Genomic DNA, 23,936 nt, shown 5'->3' with positions numbered 1-23,936 from the left:
TTTCATGCGCACCCTAAGCTTCTCAATGTAGGATCTCACCCTAGTCTTTACTCTGTCCTCTCCAACTACAGACCCACATTTGTCAATGGTAATAAGGGCACCTGAGCATCAGTGAAGTTATCTTTTATGGCTGATATGGGCTTAGTGGACATGAATGGTACCATTTTATCACCAAAAGTTAGAACCATGGAGTTACATGGTGACATTGTATTCTATCACAGTCTATGACTTGACAAAGTACTAATTGTGCCGGGCGGTGGTGGCGCATGCCTTTAATTCCAGCATTCAGGAGGCAGAGGCAGGTGAATCTCTGTGAGTTCGAGACCAGCCTGGTCTACAAGAGCTAGTTCCAGGACAGGCTCCAAAATCACAGAGAAACCCTGTCTCAAAAAACCAAAAAAAAAAAAAAAAAAAAGAAAAAGAAAAAGAAAAAAAAAAGTACTAATTGTGCAAGCAAATTGCATCCTCTCCCAATTTATACCACCAAGTATAGAATTATAGCCAAGCTAGCACTCTGCTCTGTTCTAAAATATTTTAACAAAAGTTCAGTGCATTAAAATATCATGGAATTCTGGAACATGACACATTAATTCATGGCTACCCAATGCAATAAAATGTTGTGAGGTATTTGCTCACACTGTGTGAACATGTCTCCTCTATTTTACCTTACCTGCCTAAGGCACCTCCTGATTGACTTAAGAAAGATGTGAACAGTCACGAGCTAGACAGAAGAGAATAGGAGGAAATTCTGGAGAGAGTATAAACTCTGAGAAAAATCTGAGAAATGGGGAAAGAGGATGAGGAGGGGAATTTACCAGTGAGATGTGGATGAAGTTGGACATATGGTACTGAGGAGAGGTAATGAACCATGTGGCAGAAAATAAATTAATAGAGTCATTTTAAGTTTTAAGAGCTAAATGGGAACAAGTCTAAGCTAAGATCAAGCTTTCATATTTAATAAGATGTCCTCCATTATTTGGGATATAGCGGTCTAAAGAAAGGCCCGTTAAAATGAAGAATATTTACTTTACATAAGAACAAAGTACAGATGCTCTGGGATAGTAACAGGTAAGAAATTTGCCTTGAGTAGAAGCTGCTGCATGAGGATGCAGGTGATGATGAGAAAATGTTTTAAGGTTGTCATTAGAAAAGAAGTTTGATGGTGATTTTGTGATAAACATTTTTCTGCTCTGGCCTAAAATAATATCTTTTTTAAAAATTCAAACTTTCATTGGGCGGTGGTGGCACACGCCTTTAATCCCAGCACTCAGGAGGCAGAGGCAAGTGGATCTCTGAGAGTTCAAGGCTAGCCTAGTCTACAAGGGCTAGTTCCAGGACAGGCACCAAAGCTACAGAGAAACCCTGTCTCAGAAAAAAAAAATCAAACTTTCCACAAATGCAGAATGCAGCAGTTCCAATCCTGCATACTCAAAGAAGAATATAGATTGCAAGCTGAGAACGCAGTGTAACCCAACTTTCCTTTTCACAGCTGTATTTAATATCTCATTCAAAAACTGAAGTTTATGAAACCTATATGAAACCTACAACTGGTTTTATAGCCATGGATGCTCCATTTCAACCCATTCTGAAAATCACTAACCCTGGAACTACCCAGGCCCAAAAAAAAGAATTTGGCAACTATATGAAATAACTAACAAATGATATTTTATATATGTATGGAATGGGAAGGGCAAAACATCTTTTACTTTAACGATATTTCTCTTATTTTACTTCTCAGGAATAAGAACTTCAAAGACATAAACAAACAAATGGCCCAATGGCTGTGTAGCTGTTAGTAAATTAAAACCAAAAAAAGAACATTATTTTTTTAAAAAAGAAAATTATTGTTTGGGACCCTTTTTGGTTCAAAGTTTCAGGGAGAAATGGTTGTGAAGTGAGTCTTCTTGCAGAAGTATTTAGATTCTTTTCTGATTCATAGAAAAAGTGAATTGAACAACTGTTACCTATGTTTGTCTAAAGAGGTACACACGGAAGAATATGTCTGGCTTCATACATAGGTAAATCTCAGAGTCATGTGGGAAGATAGGTAATAAACTTCAATACATACTAAAATGTGTGATGAACACCTATGTAGGTTTATACATGGAGTGCTGGTAGAGAGTGATTGACAGAGATAATTGGTGGCATGATAGAAAGATGAGGTCATAGTATCTCAGCCATCAGCACATAAATTCAGTAAGGGGAAAGAGTTACCTATATTAAGGTGATTACATTTGGTGCCTTTTAACTTGAGAATAACATACAGGAGGCATGGAAAATCAGAACACATGTATAGACTACAATGGTTGTCTTTTTACTCTGCTACTTTAGACAAGACACACTGAAAGTTCAGCTAGGTTCCATGAAAAGAGCTCTTTAAAATGACTGAAGTTCCATTACCAACCCCCACTCTTACCACAAATCATATTTTATAAGCTATATAGTATTTTCAAGAAGTTGAAAGAAGCTGTGTATCTTCATATCAATAGATAAAGTGCCCTCGAAATTGTAAACATGACTGTACATTACATGGTCACCCTTGTCAAATTTGTGCTGGTTCTAGTTTGCCAAAACAAAAGACAAATCCATGAGATATGATCATTAGAAGCAAACACAAAATTAGATTCTCCAGAAGAATGAGGCAAATGCTTTGATGTGGCATCTGAAGCCTGTGACAGCTCTTCACATCTATTCTTTATGATAAAAACAGGGAGAATATTTCATATAGGTATATAGACCTATTTCCCCATGAGGTGGGGGCATGATGGCAGAAGCTATAGGAGAATTTGATACTGAAATCCTATCACTTTAATCTCCTTCATTCCACAGAGAGTTCTCAAGGTGTTTTATCTACAGTAAAACTGGAGTTGTGATCAGAAAACCCAAGAAAGAACAGAGTAAGGAATGATAGTTTCTGTGGTCACAAAGGATGCAGTTCCTGTCGGATGCAGCTTGCTCATTTGGCTGTTCCCCAGACACATGAATGCTTCTGAGAAATAACAAGATAGATATGCAGTGTGGGAAGTCAGAGGAGGCTTCAGGGGCATAGGGAGTGAGGAGAGGATTCCCGTCAAGCCTCTGGCCACATTCAGGGCTTCCCTTTTAATGAGTTAATATAAACATCAAACCAAGTGCCGAATCAATGAATTCACCTACTTAATTTCGTAGTTAATTAGTGGGAGCGAGTCTGAAATTAAGTGCTTACCCTGCGGAATAGCCTCACATGCGCACACGCACACATACACACAGACACACACACACTCATGCAAAAGGCAACTGTGAAATGGACAAAGACTTAGACAGACATAGACTGGCAGGAGATGAATATATGTGATAAGCATGATAGAAGGTGGACATAGAAAATGTCAGAAGATGTAAGGAAAAGAAATAAGCCTTTCAGAAACTACAAGAAGGCAAACAAGAAAAATGCATTTCCATTCTCCATGGCAAAGATAGGCCTATTATCGGCAAATAGGTCTATGAAATGCCCCTGACTTTGGGAGAACTAAAGGGAATATTGGAGAGCAATACTCTGAATCAAATTTCTCATTTTATAGAAACAAAAGGCTCAAAAAATAGAGGCAACTTGTTTAAAGCATTATGGACAGGCAGTAGCGGGACTGCTAAGCTCTATTTGAGAACAGCATTCAGCAGCAGGAAATGGCTGTCGGAGCCAGGCTACTGGCGAAGCTTGGGAGAGAGTGATACCATATTTCCTGCTTCACTCACAAGTACCTGCTCAACATTTTCACTAAGAAAGGGAGTGCTAGACATGGCAGCTGCTTGTCATAGGCTTCTACCATTTACTTTGCCAAGAAATATCATTTGGTTGAAAATTTAAAATATATGTACTATTTATTGTCAAAAATTACTCAGCAGAGTGGGGAAATAGGCCAGTCTTTTAATCTGTTTGATATCATGGGAAATAGAAGATGTTCTGTGTCTTGTCTTCCACTTGTTATTGTAAATTTCATCTGCCAACTCTTTGGGTAAGATTCATCAACAACCACTGTGCTATATCAGAAAAATATTCCAAGGTAGAACTTTGAAGACGTTAAGACTTACAACTCTATCTCTGCCCTAGAACACGAAAAGGAAAAGCAGTGGAAGGAAGAATCAGCCTGCATGTTTGACCAGTTATTCTGAAAATCTCAGGCATCATAGAAGAAAAAAAAAATAAAATAGAAAAGCACATTGACTTCCAAAGAGGATAGCATCAAAGCACTTTTTTTTTTTTTGATTAGTAAGGTCTAGATTCCTGCTACATAAGTAGGCGTGGAAGGTTTCAATGTTGTTGCTACTACTATTTGAATTTCTGATGTTTGCATAGCTCCTTATAAGCAAAGAAAACTTCTCCAGAAAGTTCTTTTTAGTTCAGAGGTGACACTCTGTGGTGACTCCAAAAGAAAAAAGCTACATGGGTCCAATTAGATTCTTTTAGAAAGATTAAAGATAATCTAATAAATCCCCAAACCATGCTTGAATTTAACTTTAATTTTTATTTTTTCAGATTTATTCATTTTATAGTACATATATGAGTCTTTTGCCAGAATGGATATATGTGGACATTTTGTGTGCCTGGTGCTTTTGGAGTTCCAAAGCAAGCATCAGATCCCCTGAAACTGAAGTCATAGATTGTTAGGAGTCACCACAAAGGTGTTGGGAATAGCAAGGACAGTCAGGGCTCTAAACACTGAGCCCACTCCCTAGCCTCTGTCAACACTTTATGATCAGTAAATAGTTAAAATCAGAACAGATTTTTTGTATTGTGATAAGGTACATACATCACATGAATACATATTATATTTGAAAATATATATATATATATATATATATATATATATATATATATATATATATATATATGAAGGAATGATAGTAAGGGCCAAGAAATTATGTCCAAGGACTGATCTCAGAAAGCCTGCTAATGAGAAACACAAAGAACGAGCCTGCAGAAGCACAGCACACATAAACCAGGACACAGGCATTACAGCATAGCCCCCCAAAAAAGAAAAAAACAAGAAAAAATACTTACTGGATTGTTTAAGGGAAGAAGAGCTGAGATACAAAGGTTTTTGGAAGAAAGCCAGGTTACATGGTCTGGAATCTATTTCACAAACGAGGGCTCGCTAGTAGGAGTGCAGCACAAAAGCAGTGCTTTGGAAAGATAAATAACTGGGAGGAACGGGGCAAATCAAGGGGTGATTATAGTTATCTGCGCCTGATAACGCTCAGTGCTCGGATCAGGATAGGAAAGGGGCATATTCTACAGACAACAGGAAGCAAGGTTTGACTCTGACTTGCCAGCCTGAAGGGACAGGAAGCAATATTTCAGATAGCATAAAATAGTGAGCAGCCGCAGTAAGCCTCTCCCATCTGTTTTAAAAATCTTTAGAATTGGGGATCAAAAGCCAAACTGATATTAAAGTCACTTTATATCCTTTGCTCAGGGGATTTTGGGTCAGATCCATAGTATGGAATGAGAAGAATTCTGTAGTGTCACTCCATGACCCAAATCCAGAGCCTATGGCCTCAACGTGCAGTCTTTTCTCCTGCGTTTTGTATAGCATAGGAAGATGAAGTGGCATATGTCTTCAGAAGACCTGGGGAATGTAGGACACTGAGATAAAGGCATGGGGAACCAGGTTGTGTGTACATGTAAGTGAGCCAGTGTTTGTGTCCTTAGATCCTGCAGTCCTGCCATGCTGAGCCTGTCTTCCCTGCTGGTGCAGTTTCTGCATCTTAAGCAAAACAGAGAGTGATACACTGGAGGAGTCCAGGCTGATAGAAAGCATTGCTTCCATCTGGTCCAGTGTCTAGCTAGCTGAGAATGGTGGTTTGGTTTAGGACTGTCTTTGTAAAGACAATAACTGTGGTGGTTCCTGCCTCTCTCACGTACTATCCAAGTGGGAAAGGGATGCAATTCCTTAAGACCTTTGGAAGAAAGTGTCATATTCTTAAGCATGAAGGAGGGTGAGCCCAGATCAGGTAAGACAACTACCTGGGATAGGGTTCTGCCACGAGCTTTGTGACTAGTATTATCAGCACATGTTTTATTTAAAGTGCTTAAAAACATTGTATTAATTGTTTAAGAATTTCTTTGGGCTGTAGAGTTGTCTCAGTGGTTAAAATAGGTTTTGCTCTTGAAAAGGGCCTAGCGCTCAGTTTTCATCACTTAATGGGGGCTCATCACCATCTGTAACTCTAGTTCGAAAGGATCTCACACCCTCTTTTGACTTTGGAAAGCAGTAGGTACACATTTGTTTCACACACATAAACAAATGGAATTAAAGCACTCATAAACACAAAATAAAACGTGTAAGTCTAAAGAAAAATCGAATTCATTCTGCTCCCATCCACCATTCGCCTCTCTGTAATTCCTCACAGATCTTCTCACTTCGCTACTCCTTCAACTGCATGTCCTCTTTTCCTTCCTTAATTAATTTAATAATCTCTGTACTTCAGTGTGTGCTGCCCATATACTCCTGGGTGGGGGGCCATCCGCTGGAGACTGGTACACATACTCATCCTTAAAAAAAAAAAGCTAACTGACGCCCCAAACTGTACATAGCATCTCAGAGAAGGGTCTCACCAACCCCTTCAACCTTACGAAAGAGGAAATGGCTATGAACTACAAACTAATATCTGTGCAGATATAAGAAGTTTCTGTGAGAAATTACAGGAATATGCTAATTTTATTTCCTCTTATTAATGTAAGACAAATAACTGGGGTGCCTACAAGACTTTTGGATTTCAACTGTGATTGTCTTCACTGGTCAGTATGTTTAAAGCAGTGCAGCAAACTCTTTGCTTCTAAACATCCAGAAATGTGGAGCTGTCCTGGATAAACTAGAGACTGGAAAACACTGTAGCAAAGTATGAAAGATCAGAGTGCCTTTAAAATGAAATAATAAATAATAAAAAGGGCAAAAGAAATGATTACTTACAAGTCTTTGGTATCTTCATTTAATCTTGGAGAAATCAAATGACAGAATATTTTTAAATTCTATTTTATTATTATACGTGTGTAAACGTTGCTGACATGTCTGTCTGTATGCTACATGGATGACTGTTGTGATCTGAACCAGAAGAAGAAATTGAATTTCCTAGGACCGGAGTTATAAATGGTTGTGAGTTGCCGTGTGGAGGCTGGGAATTGAACCCAGGTCCTCTGCAAGAGCAGCCAGTGATTTTAACCACTGAGTCATCTTCCCAGGTCCGGAGTTATAATATTTTTAGTAAGTAATACCATGTTGGGACAAAGCAGCCAGAAGAGAAACCATCGGAGTGGACAGAATGCAAGCAGTCCTGACATGTATTGCCTCTTTGCTATGGATAAGGATAACCTTACCTAAGCTCCCTTTTTTATTCTTTGAAAACTATGCACTCATTTACCTAACTCAATATTTATAAAAGAGAAAATATTTAGAATGGGGAATGCACATAGCAACCTTAATAAGTAGCATATATTACTGATTTCCATTGGAGCAATCCTGTTGCAGTTCTAGAGGTACACTGAGACAAATAATTTACACTAACTCATTAACATTGCAACTGTAAGATGGGTGGATAAAACAGCAACTTTTGCTTTAATCACCCCAAGAAGGATCTATCCCACCTGTTCTTTTCTGTCTAACAACCTTTTAAAGAAACATGAAATTTGGCTCGATGACCAGCACTAAACACACTGTTGCATCGTAGTGTTCCCAGTATGGAATTTAGTAATAGAAAGACTACACAAAGTAATAATAATTCTTCAGTCTTTGGACTTGGTCAGCAGGCTCACGCTTTAAGAGGAACTTCTAACCAGACATTTGGATGTAAGTATAATTTCCTCTTGTCAGTCAATGAAGAGGCAAAGGAAACTGACATGTTGTATAGGGAAAATGGAGAGATCAGGGAGAGGAAGGGGTACTGTGGCGACTCTGTGTGATGGGCGCAAATTACTTTAAGTCAAAGCTGATAAAGAGCATGGCCGGTACAGGTGACCAGAAATGTGGGTGTTCGAGATTTAAAGGACATTTCCAGTCAACTGTCATTGACTGCAAAGATTTTTTTTGTTCTTGCTTTTACTTCCTAATTTTTTAAAATAAACTGGCTTTTTTTTTTAAGGAGGCTCTGCTCCTGAGGATGAGAGAAACAATAAAAAGGAAACATTGGTGTAGGTAAAATAGTTCTACAAAAGCTGAGGGGCACAGATAATTTTCAGCTCCTGAGATGGCTATTAAAATTTCAAGACATATATAAGATATAACATCACAAATTCCAGCATTACACTTCTAGCAAGTTAGACTATGAAATAAGACATCATTCCTTGCTTTATCACTGGATAAAATATAGATAAATTAGATTTTTTTCTCTTCAATATAGAAGGTAGATACATGTCATTTTTAAAATTTCCTATATTTAATCTCCTTTTTCTGCTATTAGCCTTTAATTGTAAGTGAGGAATGCCCTTGATCTTTAATTCCACTCCTTTCAAGCCAGTGGTAGTCTATGAGTGGGTATGTGATTTGTGCTAGCCCATTGAACACAGGCCTTGAGATGTTCATCAATGGTGGGACAAACCTGTGGATCTTTTAGTGAATGGTTGAAAAATTGAAAAGCAGTGCCCCCAAAATATAAGTAGTACATGAGAGAGGACTAAACCAGGAAGAACCAGGGTCTCTGTAAAAATGTGACCAGCTGTACCAAACTATGCCTGTATTTCACATTGCTTCAGAGCTCAGTTGGGTCAAAACTGCCTGGATTTCATGAATGCGGGACTTCCAAGTCATTCTTGTCTTGTTCTTCTTAGCGGTATTTTTATTCCCCCTTTTTTTATTTCCAGAATAGTTGATTTCCAATGAGTCAGGTCCAATTTATCATTAAAAAATACTAAAATATATGAATGAAAAGCCTATGTCCAAAATGAAAGCAACACACCATTGGTCCTATAAATTACACTCCCCAAGCCACAAAGGAAAAAAATTTAGAATGTTATCCTAAATTTAGAAAACCATTTTCTAATGCTGTTTTCTTTTTGTCACTAAAAAAACATTTACCTGGTCACTTTTCATTGATTTTCTTCTTTAGGCAAATATCTGGTGATAATTTCACTATATTGTTGTAAGAAACTATCCTTTGTAAGGTGTTGTGATAATACATACAATCTCAGCCCTTGAGAACCAGAGGCAGGGAGATTTCCTCACTGCCTGTTAGAAGCCAACCTATCTATGCAATGAGTTCTAGGTTATCTAGCATGACAGAATGAGACCCTATATCAAAAATGAAGGAGGCGGGAGAAAGTATCCTTTTACAGGTAGTTAGCAGTATGGAAGAACTCTGAGAAAAGCTATTGGTGTGTACTTTCAATTATATTCTCTTCACAGCTTGCACTTCAGTTATTCTCATATTATACTGGAGAAATTTGGAGATAGGAAGGGTATAAGGTTTGTTGGGGTTTTGCTCTGAAGTTTATTCATTTACTTATTTATTTATATCATGGACTAATTACTTATTTATTTATATCATTTTAATTAAGAGCAAGCAAGTGAGATACACAATATTCAATGTATGCTGCTAGTATGGATAGAGCTATATTCTGGGAGATATAGTTTTATTCAAAAATCTTTAGTATGCCAAGCTAGGGGGGGAAATAAAGCAAAATATGCCTGCCTATTTAGTAACACAAAGGTCCCCGGTGGCTTATTTGGCACAGTTTACTCATCCTTCCTTTCAGGTGAGTATCTGGAGATGTTTTCAGGAAAAAATATTCAAGTGCAATTACAATGCTATCCTGGTAAAAACGTTGGTGGGTATTCACATCCAATGGCTGTCTTAAACTCTACAGTGATTATTAGAATCCTTAACATTTCTTCTCCATAAACACCTAGAGGATGAGGTATGCCTCATCCCTGCCTCGGCTGAAAGGGCCACAGGAGTCTCACAATGAACAGTAGACAGAGGGTGATGGGACCTAAGCCTTTAATACAGACAGAGCCTCTGTCCCTTCTTGGCTGCGGTGAAGAGCAGCAGAGCTGGACCCGAAGTGATGGCACTGTGCCGGCAAAGCACTTTGGCACATGCCAGGATATGAAAGGCTCTAATGAGACCCATTTCACAATTCACCAGCCACGTGCATTAAGCAGGCAAAGATTCTGTGCTAATATCCTCACGATATATCCTGTGGTTTAAGTCTCCAGCAGGATAAGGTTCCCTCAGCCGCTCACCTAGCCAGATCTATCCTCCCTCCTCTCCTTGTTCCATGCTAGTGAAATAAGCTAAGCAAGAGGCCGCAGCGGTCTAGCTTAAAGAGACATGAGGCATTTCTAACTGCGATCTATCTGTCTTGGGTATGCAGGAACCTTCTAGAGACCTGCAATGCATGCTAATCTCTGCACTGATTCAAAGAGGGGGCTGCTTCATAGTAAAGCCATTGTTCTTTCTAATTGTCAGAGACGGCTGCTCTGCACTTGCCTGGAGCGATCCAATTAACATATCACCACAACACCAACCATTATAATATGTTCTGTGTCCTACCAACAAGGGAAAGCCCCAACCCTGCTTCCATCTACAGTTTCCATCTAATTAGGTCTTTAATACATAAACAGAAGGGGAAACAGGAATCTGGATAGAGGACTATATGTCTGAATCACTTTCTGCCACAAGTGACCTCTTGGAGTAGGGAATTTTGTTTTTAAGAGATGCTGAATTGAGAGAAGTGAGAACAAGAGAAGGACAGAGGGAAGGAGGGGATAGAGAGGAAGACAATGGCTAGAATGAAGGCTCAAAAGCAGGCATGGAGGAAGGGTGAGAGGGAAAGCCTGCTTGATGCTTTGGGGAATTGAAAACATGTAACTTCTGCTGGAAACGATTGCCATGGCAACGTTCAAACAATACAGAGAAAGCCTTCATAGCTCCACTCTTGCCTTCCTGAACATCACTGCATAGATGTTAACTCTTTGCTGGTGGTTTCTGACTTGAGGAGTCACCCAGCCGAGTCTCCTCTTGATGTGCTTGAATGTTAGTTCTTGATTAAGTGAGTCTCTCCAGAGATTAGCCAATTGAGCAATTAACATTCTCTATTGCATTATAACAGCTGGACGAGATTATCCTCTCTCCCTCCCCTTCTTTTATTCTCCATCCCCTTTCCCCAAGATTGGAAGAAATCAACACATCTGAGATCTGGCTGTAAACCAAAAGAAAATCTATCAAGAGAAAGACATTTTTAAGCTTCCAAAGGTCACATAGTTTTCTTAGAATATCTGTCTTAATTATTGAAATCTCCACCATTAGTACCAAGCCACCATTTAAAGAACACAACAAGCCCTTTGTCCTAAGAGAGAATTTCTTAAGACCACAGTGTGTTCTTATATAATAACCAAAATAACCTACAAATGAACATCTGAATTCAAAAAAGGAAGGACCTCTAATAAAATGTTAAATATCAATCAACTTGGTGCAGGGTGGACTATATCTATGATGCTAATGATTAGGAAAGTATATTAGTCATCAGAAGAAAAATGATCTTACCATTCAAATCTGTGAACCCATGCACCCCATCCCCCAGGCCCCTGTCCACTGTAGCAAAACCTTAAACAGAAATAATTTAGTAGCTCAGGTTTTTTTTTTTTTTTGCAGTTGTTACTATTACTTGTTCAAAATAAGAGCGATTACAGAGGTGCGCTACTCTCAACGAAAACAGTATGGTCACGGTGGTTTGTAGTTTGTTAGTAAGGAAGCACTGACTTCATCACCGACTTCAAGTAGCTCCTCCTCGCACCTGCCCATTCTCAAGTCTTTAAGCATTTTTATGTTAGGTACTGGTGAAAATGCAATTGTTTTGGTAGTCCTGGGATAAAAAAAAAATTGATGGAAGGATGAAAAAGATAAGTAAGGTGTTTGCAAACACTGTGCACATCAATATCAATGTACATTGTGTAATATGACAATTATTGTTAATCCCAGGCTTTAAGTGGAAGGTATCTAAAACTAGCAGAAACATTTAACAAATGATAGATTTAACAAAGAAGATTTAACAAAATGTACACATCCCAATATAGTTAAGACATTCATCTGAAAGGACTGAAGAATGAAAGTGAGACAAACACAGCTCAGTTTGGTCTTTCATCTACAATAGTACATTCTGCTGTTTCTTGGGAGAAATTAATTCCAAAGTATGAGGCCTAAGCAACTGGATTCAGTAAAACCAGCAATTCATATACTATGAAAACTACATACAGGACTTCCTCAGACTTGAAAACCATAATCTTTGTGACAGCCATTCCTACATGACGAGGCCAATCTCACCCAGCTATGAATATTGTGTATGAACAGTTCCTGATGGGCATGGGATGTCTGGAAGGAATGCACATGAAACCTACAGTTAAGTATGCTAACAGCTCTAAGTTAAAACAACACTAAATTATATATACCTATATTTAAATGGGATCCTCAAGAAAGCTACTATCAATATTTCAAAAGGCTAAGCTGTAATCATAAGTGTACTCAGAAAACTGCACATGTTAAAGCACCTTTGCTGTTCAAGTTATTTGTATCAACTCATTGTAGCCATGTATAGCGTATTTTAACAAGTCATGATTGACTGTATATGTTTACTACTATTAAAAGCAGAGAAAAATTATAATGAATTCTATATATAATACAGATTGGAAACACAGATCACTATAGGAAAAATGTGACAGTTATTCTAATGACAAAAGTATAGCTAAAAATAGTAGACTAATTAGCAGCCAAACTAGAGGGATGTATTAGCTTTTTCTACTTGTTTATAATATCTGTTAAAGTAACTTGCTATTATCTTGGTCAGTGTTGGAGATAACAAAGGAAATATGATGAGATCTTTACCTACAGCCACAATTAAGTGGCTTTAATCAAGTAAATAGATACATTACAAAAATGACAGGAGCTTGGCATGTAATAAACAAGACGTTCCTGAGCAGAAGAAAGAATAGACCTATGCATCTAGAGGAACTGGGTAAGCTTCTAGGAGGATGGAAATTGAGTATATCCTTGGCCATTGCAGTGTCCCTTACAAGGTTCAAGTCGAAGCTAGCTTGGAAGGTCTCCAAAGGAGTGAAACCTTATGAAGAGCATGAAGAAAACAGAAGGAATGGCTATGCTGGTCAGATGGTATGGTAAGGAGAAGAGCATGGGCTTCAGTCTACAAACATACTCGTGGACCATAGAGCAAAAGCTCTTCATCTGTATTTCTTAGAAGGATGCTTGCAGGAAAATGAATGCCGGATTAGATTGAAGAAAAGTTGTTTTTACTAAACAAACATAATGATGGTATCTGAACTGAGAGAACTGTGGGAAAAAAGCTGAATTTACAATTAGATTTAATTACTGATTTGATAGGAGGGTTAAAGATATATCAGTATCGGACACTTAAATGCTTAAATTATTGGAAGGAAACAATCAATTTCAGTTGTAAAAATTTAGGAAGTCATTAGGAGATCCAAGGAAGTAATGAAGCTATTGTTGGTCATGACATTGATTTAGGTCTCTCCACATATATTATGGTAAAGGGAATAAGTTTGATTTCTCCAAGTAAACCAGGTAAATAACTCTCAGAGATGCATAGGAAGTTCCATTCTCACGAAATAAGAGGAAGCAAGAGAAGAGGAAGTGTAATCAGTAAAATAAGTAGTAAATGAAAAATTCCTCAATCCTCTGGAAAAGCTTCATGAACTCTGGTATGAGCATGGTATCAAATCCTAAGGAATCCAAATACAATATAATTAGGTCTTGATAACTCACATTTATGTATTTACCTTATATATGAGATATTGTTATCTAAAGTCCAAAGTTATGAGCATTGACCTTATTTCTTAAATAGCCCTGGGTTTATAGATAATATCATAACATTTCCAAAAGCTTTTCCCTTTATAGATATCTTTGATGAGTTAGCATTATTTTCCTAATTCATCCCAATTCCTTGGGTCTTTGTTGAAAGTTGTCAGTTTCTTAAATACACATTTGGATATGACTGAGAAATGACAGAAAATGTGAAAGGTGTGTGACCAAAGTAGATGGAGAACTCTCACTTCTGGTAACAGATGGGGGAAATGATAGATTCCAAAGTCAATTAAAATATACAGAATGTCAGGTTGTATAAGAGTAAACTACCAGAGTTTGTTACTGACACAACAAATTTGAATTTACTGATTCTGATCAATGGTTTAGGTGATAAGTGCCTTCTGTTTCCACTCCCACCTTCCAGTTGCTAAGCCACCTTTCACAATTGCCATTGTTTTGTTCCTTAAGTGCGAGTTAAAGTGAAAAGTGTAAAATTTGTAATATATTGCCTGGTAGTTATCAAATGGCCCCCAAATTATAACTAAGCTTACCATAATTAAGTGACATCTATCACTTCCAAAATGTGGCTATTTACATAACTACAGGAAGCTACTCTAAGCCTATATACCAACGTTGAAACAAAAGTATATTTACATCATATAATTGCTTTTTAAAACATTTATAAGCTTCATTATGATTTTACTGATATTGTATAAAGTACTATGTATTATGACATGGAGTTGACAAAAAATTTCCATATTTCCATGGTCAGTAGATAGAAGACAAAACACTAATAGCTGTCAAGTGTTCCTATTACCCCAGTAAATGACTGGATTTCACAGGAAAGATAGTGAGCTATTTATTACACATCTCTCTCTTTGAGTATTACCCATGTATCAAATGTTGTATATCTTGGTTTTCCTGAAGTGACTATAAAGAAAAGGAAAAAATATATCCAGTTTCACAGCATGAAAAACTAAGGTTTATTGCGTCTAACTGGCAATCTAGGACCAAACAATGAGCAGGTGCTGAAACAAAGTTGGGACATGATATTTTTCTATTCTGAAGTCATAAAAAATCAATTGAAAATCCTTCAGTTATCTCCTTTCCTTTTGGTCCATGTGTCTGCAAGGGTAATACGCTGTGCTGTTCCCATTCACCTGGTAGTCACTCATTTTCAGGTATAAAGTATCGTATGTTTTTAAATTCCAGGAGGCCTGAATTCCTACGTGGTTAACTGTGAACTGAATATCAGGGTCCTAGTGCTTGAAGTAACATTATTTTAAAATCTTGTTGAACAGATAAAACAAACAAACAAAAACTACAAGGTCAGGAATGTTAGTATGAAGTGTTTCAAATATCACATGTCCATCCAGGACAACAGTGAAAAATAAGAAAAAAATGTACTAGATCACACAAGGTTCAGATTTTAGTACTTCTAATAAAAGATAATCTTTCCCTCCCTTTTTCTGTGGTGTCGAGTCAGAACGTTAATGAACACTTTTTATTAACCTTTTTTAGATTTGTGAGAACAATCTTCCTTGTGTGTATATGTGTGTGCATTTTCAAGGGTATGCATGCTCACAAGTAGGTGCACATATTTGAATCTATTATAGGAAGAGATTCAATAAAACCCAGTTTGCTATCAAAAAGCTGTGTTTTAAGCTGGGCGGTGGTGGTGCAGGTCTTTAATCCTGGAACTTGGGAGGCAGGTGGGTCTCTGTGAGTTCAAGGCCAGCCTGGTCTACAAGAGCAAGGTCCAGGACAGGCTCCAAAACTACAGAGAAACCTTGTCTCAAAAAAGAAAAGAAAACAAACAAACAAAAAACAGACTGTGTTTTATATTTAGGAATTCTCAGGTACTGAGAACATGACAGAGAAAAGCACTCAGAGCGAGTCACTTGTCTCATCCAGCAGACTCAATTTTGTATGCCAAGTTAATGCTTATAGAGTGAAATACATTTGAAAATAACAAAGACATGGTAGATTCTTAATCCCCCTCCCCCCAGCCTGGAGAGTTCTAAGATATTATTTAACCAGTTAACTTTTGGTATCTAGGATATAAAGCTCTTGATAATCCAGCCAAAGTATGCATGGACACAGAGTACATTATCCATATTGCACGGAGTGTATTTGGCACTTTGATGACTGATAGATTCCCTGAGATAGTAACAAGGGTGCTTTAACGCCATATGACTGGTGCGTGATTATTCTAGTTTACTTTCTGTGCTGCAATAGACTGCAGGACCAAGAGCAATTTGGGCAGAAAGATGTGTATTTTAGTTTACAGGTTAGAGTCCACCATCCAGGAAAGTTGAGACAGAAATCAAGGCGGGAACCTACAGGAAGGAATTGAAGTAGAGATTATGGAGGAATGCAGTTTACTAGTTTGGTCCCTATGGCTCAGCCATATAAGTATTCTTATATAACCCCTGACTATATTACAATGATGGTACCTGCCACAGTAGGCTGAGATATTATGCAGCAACCACAAATCAAGACAATACCTGAGAGACATACCCACAGACCAATCTGGTCAAGCAATTTCTCAGCTCAGGATTCTGAATCCCAGGTGAGTAGTTTCTGTCAAGATGACATATCCAGCACATTGATAGAAATGTATTCCCACCTGTTTGTCAAAGTGAGTAGAAATGAAGATCTCCTCAACAATATCTGTTCTACTTCTGTTTGTAAGCCATACACTCCCTGAACATAGACCAAACATGATCAATTTAAGTGCAGAATTATTGAATGCTTGCAGTACACAACATAAAGGAACCTGATTTAATTTTCCTAATAGCCAGTTTTATGTGGTTATCTTACCTCTGATTTACAGATAAGCAAATAGGTTGAAATAGGTTAAACGGCACCTGTGATTCATGTGGACCTGTGATGCTAACTATTTAAGCTCACCCTGAACACAGGCATCCGAATTCTAACTGATTTTCCTGTCATTTTTAGAAAACACACACACAAAAGAAAATACACCAAATGGTGAAGATTTCCACATTATATTTTCATATGAGAAGGGAAACTTATGAATTGTAGGAGGCCTTTCCAAAACTAGCCAGATTTTAATTGTTTTTGAGAGGTTAGTAATCAAAGTCCAATAAGCCATGTTGTCAAGATTATTATACACAGTATGATGCAGTATTATGCACATATATGATGGAGATATCAACAAACATGGTAATTAAGGAGTAAGACCATTTTTTGTTATTGGCAAAGTGAAGAAAGTTCTTAGGAAGACCACTGAGGAAATGGACAGAACACAGAACTACGATGAGAGTCAAGAGAATTGCAAACCATGATCAAGATCCACTGCTTAGACCACTGGCAAATTTGTCTTCTATTTCATATCCCAGTATTAAGACTTAAATATGTCTGCTACTTCATCTGTTCTCATGCATAGATTGAATCTTCTGTTTTTAACAGAGAAAATACGTTATGTAGTTAGAGTTAGACTTGCTATGAATAGGAAGACCTTAACCAGATAGTGAACCTAGGGTCCTTAATAGCTGAGATGGAATGATGGACATCTCATTTAAACTATGTATTTGCAGACATATTTGTCTTTGCTTAGGCATTCCAGACCAAGAAATGTAACCAAATGACACTTAAATTCCAGAGTTCCCCTATGAAGCTTTAAAAGTACACAGCACTATAGAAAACAGTTACAGCATTCTTTTATTATGCCTAAATTGTTATTTAAGCATTTCTTGTTCAGATTTTGTCTAAACAGCATTTATATATTAAATGTTGTATTTTAAACAATCTATTTGGAAAGTCCTTGGAAAGAAAGTCTAACAAGGAATATAAGCTCAGTCCCCTAGTCACTGTGGTTGGGTGTAACCAGTAGACCCTTAAAGTACTTGGTCAAAACTCATTCATCCTCAGGAAATGGATACACATGAACTTTCTCAAGAGTGACCACGGCAGAAAGAGAGACCACGGTCGACGGAGACCTAGCCTGAGAGAAGTCATTGTGCACAGGCTTTGTACCACATCACTTATAATCTACAAAACATCTAACTTACCAAGGGATAAGATGTTAATTCCAAACACATAACCGAAAGAAAGAAAAATGAGGGATTGGGAAATTTAAAAGGTTGCCCAAAGGGAACAGCTATTAGGTTCAAAGAGGAAGAATTTTGAAATATCTTTAAAACTAGTACAATGAATCAGTTTTCTGGGACTGTGGCCTTCATCAAACTGTTGGATATACCTACCCACTCACAAATACTGAGTGGCCAACTTCATCTGAAACCAAGTGACTAGGTAGCATTGCAGCTCCACCATCCACACCGTTTTTTTCCTATTCCATGAACAACTTGCACAAACTGCAGAGACGACTGATTCCGAAGCCAGAAGAGCTTATTCCCAAACTGCCTGAGCACTCAAGAGCGATGTGGGCCAAGTGAGTCACCTTAAGAAGGACTCCTTGAGATGGCTTGTCAGTGTGAGTAGAGGGAGCTACATTTCAGCACAGACGTCAGATTCTTTTGTTTTTCCTTTCCTCCTCTTGGGAATATTTACTTGTTTGTGTAAGAAAGGAGAAGGATAATAAAGCTACAATAATGTTGAAAAGAAAAATGAAATTTGTGGTCGAATCCAGGGTAGTGTTTAGTACTGAGAAAAATTTTAAAGCAAAGTGAAGTAAAACTAAATCTCCCTAATGGTAAACACAACATATTTGCAATGCAGGGTTTGCAGTTAAACTCTGAAGTTGAACTACAAAGAAAAAAGAAGCATCAAGATACATTTTCTTCTCTACTTCTATGTCATTTGTACTAAGTTGAAACTGATCAACAACTTTGTATAGCTTGAGTCATTATTACATGACCAAAGATGCTGAATCAACAACAATGGCCATATAAAGCATATCAAATAAACACACACACACACACACACACACACACACACAGAGAGAGAGAGAGAGAGAGAGAGAGAGACAGAGAGAGAGAGAGACAGAGAGACAGAGAGAGGGAGGGAGAGAGACAGAGAGAGACTGAGTGAGAGAATGATAAAATATACATAAGCCTTTATACAAAGATCTGGAAGAAAAAAAAGTCTTGCACTTTCATAGGTTGTTAAATTCCAAAAGAATCTGTGTGTCCCAGCAGTAAACATGTGCCTAGAAAAAATAAATTAGGCAAGTGCTGGGCTGCAGGATACCTCAGTTAAAGAGTAACAGAAAGGAGAAGAACAGATGATGGGAGAGAAAGAACAGATTTGGAAGCTATTAGCAGGGTGTTTCTGGTTTCTATTATCACCTCTCTAATATAAATCTAACTCCACAGTTCCTTAATGACTCTCTAGAGTCTACCACTCTCAGCAGTAAATGTGCCCAGCACTAACAGGGTATCCAGGAGGCAGCTGCCTTCCATCTCCTTTGGGATATTTCAGATTTGTGGATCTTCTGGGATTTCAGATATTTTAAAGCCAGAGTTTTGTGAACCAGTCAACAGGAAGAGTGAAGGTGAAAGGAGAGGAGAGGAGAGGAGAGGAGAGGAGAGGAGAGGAGAGGAGAGGAGAGGAGAGGAGAGGAGAGGAGAGGAGAGGAGAGGAGAGGAGAGGAGAGGAGAGGAAACGAAAGGAGGGGAAGGATGTTGGCACCTATGACTCTTGATGTCTACATTGGCAGAAGTTTACTTCACCTTCCCTAGATCACTGTGCCTTTCTTTCATCTCTGAATAAAAATGGCAGCTGTAATCACCCTATATGCGCCAGAATCTTTCCTAGTTTGGATTCAAAACTTGTCTGCTTCTGTGAGGTTTGTGTGAGTCACTTGTCTCAGACTGTTTGGTCATTAACCAAATAATTACGCTTTCTCTCGGCTTCAGTTTATTCTTTTGTTGGCATGTAATATCTGACCTGGCTCTAAAGTTACATGAGTTCATGATTCTAATAGAAACATTCAGAGAGGAATACGGAAGAGTCTCAGGGGTGGGGGTTGGATCATTCTGTACAACAGGCAAGCTTGAAGACTGGCAGAAATGGGGTCTAGGAAGAAGGTAATCAATCCCCTAGGCCCCAGACTCTCAAGTCTCTTAAAACATTCTCTTTTATTTATTTATTATTTACTTATTTTGTTGTTGTTGTTGTTTTCTTTGCCTTCTTTCCTTCAAAGGAAAGCTGGCCCAGGATAAGCCTTGGAGCTCAACACATAAATTTTTCCTTTGGTCTTCCTTTCTAAGTTACCAAAGGATGCTAAATGTCTGCCTTTTCCTGAAGCTGTTTCTCAGTGGTGTTTGGAGGGTCCTTGGTAAAGCCCATGCCAAACTCCCATGTCATCTACAATCCGTGTGCAGCTTTTCTGTTATCTAAGGGATTCTTAAGTTACAAGAGGTGGAATGAAGGGTGCTCCCTGCTTCAGTCATAGCTCGACCACTGAATACTCCAGGGATGCAAAGAACACATTTGGAAAAGGGAATGCAGGAGACTGTGAGAAGTGCAGTCTGTGTTCCACCACTTCCTCTGTTGTGCCATTCCCTCCTTCAACACCATCCCAGCCATCCCACCCACTAGCCACAAGCCATCCTCCACCTGCTTTATTATCATAGTTTTGTGTTAATACATTCTGTTGATCTGCAGTGTCAGGATGGGTACTGAAATTTAAATTGGGTCCCTTCAATTTTCAATAACTAACACTTGGGCTTCTAAGTCTGAGGCTTTCTTGTAACTCAAATCCATTCTAGAGTGTCAATCACTTGCATCAGCACCCCACACTGCAATGGGCTTTCATGGAGAGATTCCCTTTTCTCCTTCCTGAACATTTGCAAAGGCATTTGCCTAGAATGCAGACAACCTGCATCACTACAGCAGTCCAGCTTATCAGTGAGCACAGCTTGCTGGAACAACTGCGTGGGCCACCCTGTCCCTCATTTGCTTGTTCCCAGTAGCCGGGTCCTTGAAAACCACAGAAGAGGGGGAGGGAGAGGGAAAAGAAACAGAACACTAAATTAATGAACATTTTCTTCACCGATAAATAAGAAAATTAGGATCACTCACTGTATTTCAGACTCAGCACAGCTACATCCCGAGGGAAATCCAGGTGGTTAAGAACAAGAAAGAATGCACGGTCTTGACACCAAAAAGGAAAAGAAAAAGAAAACAAAAAGGAGGTTGGTGAGGAAAAAAAGATCCAACTGCAATTATCCTTCAATTTTAGTCAACATGGGCACCAATCCAAGAGTCCTCTGCTGATTTCTTTCCCAATCAATGCTTCGTTCCTCCACGGTCAACTTTTCTTCAGTGAAATTTCTTTGCAGATCTATTATTAATTTCCTCTCTTTCTTGTGGGAAATTCAAAGAGAAAAAAATATGTATATATATATATCAGGTCTTTACTTTCCTAAAAATGCCCCAAACTTTTCATTTCAAAAATATCTCCTTGGCGTACTTTCTCCTTTAAAGAAAAAAAAAATGAACACACTTTTTCTTTGTGTATCCTCAGTTCTCCATTTCCAAACATCCTTGGGGGAGGGGGACAGCTATTTTATGATTATTTATTTATGTCAGAACACAATAAACCCCGCAGGTCTGACATCAGCTTATTTCATTTTTTCCCTCAATGCTCCCCGTGTGGCCATATACACATTTATGTTACAATCCAGGTCTCACAAGAAATAGCTTCATTCTTTCTTCTTTCTGGCACAATCAGTTTATCCTCTGCGTTCTGCTCCAAGAGAGAGCTGCGTCCCGCATTCTTCATTTTAGCAAGGCACCCAACAGCCACCTCATCCGGGGAGGTAAAAAAGAAAAAGAAAAAAGAAAAGAAAGAAAAAAAAAGAACAAAAAAGTCTTTCTTTACATCCTTGATTCCAGTCCCCAGCTCTCCCTTCGGATAATTTGGGGATCAACTGCCCCCACGGGCTACCCTTCTGGCCGGCCCCTTTGTCGAAGATCTGATTAGATTTCTCATCACAACCCAGTGCGCAATTGGATTTTTGATTTCAGCCACCCAGCCAGCCACCTTCCCCCTCGCCCCTCCAAACTCCCTGTTAGATCCTGTCGCCTTCCCTCCACCGCCTCTGCGATTTCATAATCTCACGTTAAATGGAGTGCGGGGGGCGGGGGCGAGGGAGGGGGCGGAGGTAGAGGAGGAAAATTTCAAGGCTCCGTCAGCTGTCAAGAACAAACCCCGTTCCGCCCCCGGTCAGCTACTTTTTCTTAAGGCTCAGGGTGGCTTTCACTGAGTCCCCTCCCCCACCCGCAGTACTGGGTCCAGTTCCTCCAGGTATTGCTGAACTCGGCGATCAGGGCAGGGATCACCAGAGAGACGCGTGATGCGGTCCCTCGCCAGCGGCCCCTGCCAGCACGGGTGTCCCCTTCTCCATCAGCTGGTCGCAGATCTCGAGTCTCCCGGGCGGTCGAAGTTCAGACTGGGCTTTTATTTCGTACGGGGAAAGCAATGTGACGGGACTGACGTAGTGTTAGGTAAATTTAAAAAAGAAAAACAAAACAAATAAACATATATTTAAAAGCAAAAGAAAAAAAGGGGGGGTAAGAGAAAACGACGAAACGGGAACGAAGAGGGTTAAAAAAAATCCCTAATCACTGGCTCCTCTCATCCTTCTGGAATGAAACTGCAGCTTTGATCTCATTTCCAGCTGCGTTGAGGATGGTCTGGAGCCACAAGTTGGTTCCTCTTTGCGCAGTCTTTCCTGACGCCCGCTGGTCCCCCGCGAGGAGACGCGTCCTCGGGCGCGCAGCTGCTCCGCGCCGGTCTCAGTGCCATAGTCCCGACTCGCGACTCCCTGTGCCGCGGAAACCCGGATCCCCTTCCATCCACTTCGGCATGAACTCTGCCTTCTCCCTCTCCTCTCTCTCCAGATAAAAGAATGCGCTCCCTGAGTGGTTGGCAGCGTCTGCCAATCTAGACTTTTCTCTCCACCAATGCCGAGTCCTGTTACTTAGGGTCCAGGCTCCCCAAAGCGTACCCAGACTGCAGTCTCTTCCCCTTCTCTGGTCCTCTTTCTTGCCCCTTTCCCGTTCCCTTTCTCCGCTAGAGATCAGTAAAATACAATTACCCAATTACCTCCCATCATCTTAGCAGTGATTGGTCAATTGCATTAACACTTGAAATCAGGGAAGAGGGGATTGGAGACTCTGAGGTGTGGCATTGCTGCCACCTGGAGGGAATAGTCGGAAGAACGCCGTTTTAAAGCGTGCCCCTCACTGTCAGAGGCTAGCAATCAGGAAAGAAATTCAGGCTGTGTGGGAGTTGTCATTTTTATTTTTATTTTTTAAAGCTTGTCTGTTTTCATCCCGAAAGCCAAGAGTTTTGAAGTACACAGGAGAATACATTGAAATCGAATCACCATTGGATTCAAGATTATTAACAAACACAAAGCTTTTGATTTCGGATTGGATGGTAAGAGCCTCTCTAGGAAGTACCGCAGGTGGTCCCAAGGAAGGGATTAAGCCTTAGTTCCTACTAAGAAGTAGTTCATGGGGATTGGGGGGCGGGGAGAGGAACCTGGGTACCTCAAGAGCTACTAGAGAGGTAGAGCATGGGAGAGCAGGTTAATCCCTCCAGGAGGAAACAAGTGTAAAGGCGAGATAGGAGTCTTCAGCCTATGCAGTGTTGCAGTAAATTGGCCTGTTCAGTTTGTACGAGACATTCAGGACAGCTTGACAACTCAATTCCAGCATCCCTCGCTCTTGGATGTGGGCTTTTCCATCAACTCGTGTTAGAGGAACGCTTGGCATATTTCAGCTCCACTGCCTTTCCTAAGAAGCAGGGACCCAGACCATAGAACAGTGACATGAATAGGTATTTGTTTTGCTACTCGTCTCTGCTTTTATAATGATCACAAAGCTCTTTCCATGAGCTGCAGCCACTTACATGCCTGTCAAGCATGTTATTTGAGATATGAGACTAATGAAATCAGGAATAAAGAATGTAACAATTAGAGATCCTGCTTATTGACGATGAAGAATAAATAAAGATTTCTGTTTCCCCTTCTCCCAGTAAAGATCTTTAGGGTGAATTTTATTTCTTTTCTAGCACTAAGAAGATTTTCTTGGGTTTAAGACAGAGTTAAATAGAATGTGATAATGATAAAGAGAAGTAAAACAGAGCAAAAAGACAAGGAGAGAACTTTTGTGCTACTATGGGAACATCAGAG

At 39.3% G+C, this 23,936-nt stretch overlaps 1 protein-coding gene across 8 annotated transcripts in view; it reads right to left on the bottom strand.

Moving 5' to 3' along the window:
* Lrrc4c (leucine rich repeat containing 4C) overlaps window positions 1-23,936 on the bottom strand; it is a 1,351,357-nt gene that overhangs the window by 151,932 nt on the left and 1,175,489 nt on the right. The window contains exon 1 of one of the 8 annotated variants that reach the window (XM_075961516.1): window positions 20,815-22,856. The exons of 5 other annotated variants lie outside the window; for them this stretch is intronic. The gene's annotated coding sequence lies outside the window, so the exon portion shown is untranslated. Of the gene's footprint in view, window positions 1-20,814; window positions 22,857-23,936 lie in introns of those variants that run through there. 2 more of the 8 variants (XM_075961515.1, XM_075961514.1) reach the window with 2 other exon arrangements.

The sequence above is a fragment of the Microtus pennsylvanicus genome, chromosome 2, assembly GCF_037038515.1.
Source record: "Microtus pennsylvanicus isolate mMicPen1 chromosome 2, mMicPen1.hap1, whole genome shotgun sequence".
Lineage (NCBI taxonomy): Eukaryota > Metazoa > Chordata > Mammalia > Rodentia > Cricetidae > Microtus > Microtus pennsylvanicus.
The sequence above is the reverse complement of the archived record's forward strand: the minus strand, read 5'-3'. Positions and strand labels throughout refer to the sequence as shown.